Source organism: Dipteris shenzhenensis, chromosome 19, assembly GCF_047967505.1.
Source record: "Dipteris shenzhenensis isolate YYH24624 ecotype China chromosome 19, Dip_SZ_1.0, whole genome shotgun sequence".
NCBI lineage: Eukaryota > Viridiplantae > Streptophyta > Polypodiopsida > Gleicheniales > Dipteridaceae > Dipteris > Dipteris shenzhenensis.
This window is the reverse complement of record NC_141614.1, coordinates 13,972,329-13,977,940: the sequence shown is the minus strand read 5'-3', so window position 1 is coordinate 13,977,940 and position 5,612 is coordinate 13,972,329.

Sequence of the window (5,612 nt, the reverse complement as noted above, 5' to 3'; positions counted from 1 at the left end):
TCTAGCCTTCGTTGTTAGTATGCTTCGGATAGTATGATCTTCATTGCTAGGCCATGCTCTGCTCCAAAGGACTCAACTCCATGCTACGCAATCAACCACTAAATCTTCATGTCAAATTGCCAGATGGGAGGCGATGTTTGTTGATGGATTGCGTGTGCAGTCCTCATGAATCTGATCCTTCATAGTTTGTTGTATCTGTCAAGCCAAACCTTCTACTTGCCTAGGCAAAGCTCTAGGTGGAGTGGCTCCATAAAGCAATCAGTTGTGACCCCACGTAGATCAATCACATCCTCACATTGCTCCATCACGGGATTCATCAAGTCTGTCAGCCAAACTCGCAGCTCCTCCATAGTTCCCCTTCTATCTATCGATTAATACTCCACCATTCCGTTAATCTTTAGAATTGCCAACACTTGTCAACAAGAATATCGGAGTCAAATTCAGACAATCATCTTCATGGGGTTGGTTCTAATAGCCTTCAGCTTTGCTGCTCTTGAGAACATGCCAAGAGTATTAGATTCAGAGAATATGTTGATTCCTCATGGTCCTTGGTAACTGTCACTCATCTATATGACTTGTGACCTTACAATTTCCACATGAATTGTGACCTTCCAACTTCCACATGGCTCTACTTAGCACAGGTGCCTAAATACCCGTCAATAGATGATCAAAGTGTACCCTAACAAACTCGCAAAAACAATCGCTGCAACTTTCAAGCACCAGCATTGCCTTGGAAAATACATCACAAAAAGTGTGTAGAAAAATTTTTACACTACAAAGTATTTTTTTGACAGACGCAAAGGTTCGTATTTACGTTGCTATTAGTGTCAAAAAAGAACTGTCGCTATATAAGTGTCACTATACAACGATGCTGGTAAACATCGCTATATAGCAACACTAGTAAAGCATTGCTATATAGCGACGCTTAACAAAAACTTTAAAAAAACATTAGTGGGGCTAAATAGGGCCGTAGCAAGCCCTGTTTTGCCCCACTAATGTTTTTTTTTTAGTAATTACAAAAGAATGTTATTTGTTACAAAATTTTCATTGTGAAAGGGGTGATACAAAATCGCTCAAATGAGTCGAGAGACAGAAGCATATACATGCCGAAGATATACAACATTGTTTGTTACAAAATTACCCTTTCAAAAAGGGTGATACAAAATCGCTCAAACGAGCCGACATACAAAAGCATATACATGCCGAAGTATATACAAACTACTACTACTGCTGCTCATCCGAATCGTCGTCCTAGTCCTCATCCTCATGGTGGTCGTGTTGGCCTAATCCTTGGCCCTCGTCGAAGCCGTGTAAGCCAAATTTCTCATCATCACCACTCACCTCTGCTGATGGGACGTTCGAGCTTGTACCCTAAGAGTAAAACCATATAAATTGGAAATTGGGTTGGAACTTAAAGAATAAAACAATTTAAAAAGTGAGATTACAAGTAGCCTCCCCAAGCTTATTGGTGCTAAAGGTTCGCTAACAAAAAAGACAAGCAACAACAAAGAACAAATACGATATTGTAATGAAATTAAAGACACACCCAATTTTGCAAGCTCTTGCTTTGGCTGCTTAACATTCAAGTCAAAAATGAAACTTGCAACCAGCGAGCATGAAACTTTTACGAAAACCAAAAACTTGTACCTAGACTCCACAACAATAGAAGGTTAATACTTTTGCTCCCTATGTCATCACTAGATCAAAAAAAGAGGCCAAAATTTTCCTGTTATGGCATGTGATTCCCTACAAAGACAATGTATACATCCTCTTTGAACAAAGTAGAGAAACGACTGGTCTCCATAAGAATACCTTTTGTCCAAATCCATGAGTTGACACATGACGGCCAGCTCAGACTACATGGTGGTGTTGTGAACGTGTTTATAGATGTTGACAGGGCCCAAAATTTGTTACTTCACTTCATTGATGTTAGTAGCGAAACACTAAAAGTTGCAACAATAAAGTGCTGGTTGCAATATAACCATAACTACGCTAGTGGTTGGTACACCCACCTCTTACAATGCGTGCATTATAGGAGTTATTAGGCAGTCCCATCTACAAAGAGAACAACGTCCAGGTTAACATAATGTGGATGCAACATATTGAAAACCTCCAAAACTTTGATGAAAACAAAGGACCTTGGACAACAACAACAAATAGCGAGAATGTCGAACATATTAAAGGGACAGACACATTGGTGCACGGAATATACACAGCCCAACATTTGGTCGATTTTGAAGACAAACCAATAGTGGTCTCTTCATCGGAATGGCATACACCTCTTAGCCTTTTTTATGACAAGTACTGCGAAGAGTTGGGATTTCCAACATTGTTCTATGGACACAAAATATCATACGATACATCATCTAAAAGAACGTACCAAGATAGCGTGAAGTAGGAGCTAAAACAAGGAGATCAATGATTTGCATTTTGTATCAAAATTTTGTTTTTTAAACCATGAAAGTGTTGGTCCGACAGGTCCTATCTCCAAGCTCGGTATGAATACGCAAAGGACAACTACAAGGGATCAATTTGCAAGCACAGATTGCATTATGGATACAAACATAAAAAAACTGCTACGATCCAGAATAGGTTTGTGCACATCAACAGACTACAAGTAGAGGCTCAGATGAAACATCTTCGCGATGCTTAGACATTTGGGTCCTCCCACCTTCTTTTGACTTTTTCTACTATTGAGAAATGATGGGAAGCATTATTGTCGTGCCTCGGCAAGCTTTCCAACAACCACCCACAAAACACTGAAACCAATAATGCTCCGGTCGAGATCTCCAACACACCATCAGATTAGATCCTGTTACAACTGCACAATACTACACACACAAGTTTTGAGCATTAAAGACCTTGCTACAACAAGACAATAGGCTGAACAAAAGATTTCTTTTTTGTTACAGAGTTCCAAAATAGAGGCAACCAACATGACCATGGGTTATTGTGGACTAATAACGCTCCAATCTATGGACAATGCGATAATGAGATCGTAGAAAAGTATGTGAAAAACCAAATTACAATAGACAATGTGAAGTTGCCATTGCATTTGAGAGATATACAAACACACAAGCACAAGAAAACATGTACAAAAAAAAAGGTCGTTTTAGGTTTTTGTGCCCACCCATTAAAGAAACTCGTGTGCTACTGCCTCTACAAAGCGAACCCCATAAAAACAACCATAAGAGGAACTTTAAGATTTTATTAACTATGTAGACACACAAACAAACTGATTAATTATGACACATTCTTTCATAAGTTACAACTAGCAAAAGATGCGTACATCCTCGCCCTACAAAGTAGCACCTCTGAACCTGCACTATTCTTAAGAATGTAACCAAAAGAAATAGACACAAACAACTTCAATGCTACGATTTCAGAATTATGGGAAGCAAACATAGACATCCAATTTATCATGTACTCTCATGGAGTGGCCTCATACTGTACGTCTTACATAACAAAATTGACAAAGAGACAAATGATGAAGTAAAAGTAGCAATCACATACAGTATGCAAAACAACATCCCTGCAAATGACCGCATCCGAAAAGTGGGAAATGCAACATATCAGAGCATAACAAGCTGTGACCTTTGTCTATCATTACCTCTCACGAGTACAACAAGGGAATTCATCTATATAAACACAAGCACTGCTGAAGAGCGGACACTTCTACAGTCAAAAGTTATAAGAACTTCAAAAGCTAGACCTAATAAGCACAAACATCTTCTTTGATGACAATGTTTCCAAATATCTCAAGCGTGGACAAAACTTGAAACACACATGTTTGGATAGCTTTTGCTAGCAAATTCACTATAAAAAATGGCGTGGCATGAATCCGCTTCAACAACTACAACAAAAACACAAAACTAGAAGAGCGTTATAGAGAACTATGCTTGTTGTTTCTACCGTTTCAATCATCTAAACACTCACTTGAACACATACACCCAACTTGGCATGATATGTACTTTGCAAATGTAGAAACAATTATTGCGAGTGCAGCATTCTTTAACAAGATGTCTTCGTACAAGAATTTCTCCTCAAGCAACAACACCACTACAAACTCTACATTGAGAACAATAACAATAAATATAGACATTGATAAGTTTGACCTCAGTAGAGAAATGCAATTGAACAACAACACAAATAAAATATAGTGCAGACAATAATGTTTCAATCATATAATGTCCAACAAGTTGTACTATAAATTTTTCCAACAAGCAAACTTTGACCAACGTGCCATAATAGGCAATATCCTATTAGAAAAAAGAATAAGACCAAAAGAGAGGTTCTGCTTATTCATATCTTATAATGTAGGGTCAGGAAAAACGTTCACTATGATGGTCATTGTACAAGCACTGCAACGGTTGTACTTGCACAAACAAACTACAGACATTGAGTTGCCATGAGCTCTCTTATTGGCTTACATTGGAAAAGCAAAAAGAGGAATTGGAGGAAGCACAATACATGCAGCTCTCCAATTGTCATTGCTAACAAGTACATACACAGCTCTTTCAGTAGACAAACTACAAACTCTTTCTACTTTGTACAAACTAGTGGTCATCGATGAAGCTTCAATGGTGGGGATAGACACGTTTGTCACTGCTGATATACGCATGTGTAAAATAAAGCACAACAGCGATGCACCGTTTGGTGGGGGGGTTGATGTCCTTCTTTTCAATGACTTTTGCCAAGCAAGCCCCATAAAAGATTCTTGGATATTCTCTCAACAATCCAAATAGACCTCAATACTTGGTTCATGTTGGAGAACAGATATACATTACTATGAACTCGAAAAGCCAATACAACAAGAGAATCAACCATTTCTTGACTCGTTAAATAAAATTCATGTTGGCTCACAAACACATGATGATATTTCCAAGTTTAAAAATTTGGGCATAAGAATAGTACCAAACAAACATAAAATCCCACACCTATTTTACACAAACACAGCTAAAGACGAAAACAACGAATGCATGTTCAAAACAGTAAAAGGAGACCTACACATTCTAAAAGCGATTGACCACAAACACAAGACATGCATCAAATTGCTCAAGGAATTTAGATATCAATTATGGTATTGTAAATGGTGCAAATGGGAATTTTAGAGGGTCGAATACCAATGACAGCCCTCCGATAATCTGGATTAAGTTAACCGACAGAGCAGCTAGTGCTAAAGCACGTGCTAAGAACAAGCACAAGCACACAACATTGTAGAGTTGGACGCCAATAATGCAAGTCACACAAGAGTTTCAAATTGGTAACAACCACTTGAACAACGCTTGTAGAGCACAATTCTTGATATAGCCTACATCAGCAAGAACCATACACCGCTCTCAAGGCTTGAACATGGACTCACTTGCTTTGATCCCCCAAACATAAAAACACACAGGCTTGTTTACTCAACTTTATCATGAGTATGTGACCCGACTAATCTATACCTCCTTCATGAACTAAAAGGACAAAACATTAAAGTTGACTTGGTAGTTTTACAAGAAATACGCCTCCAAATAGAATCCCCATGGCCTTTCGAGCAAAACATGTTCATGCAAACAAGTAAAACTGAATATACAATACAAAGCCTAAACACAAGATCCTTCTCTTGCCAT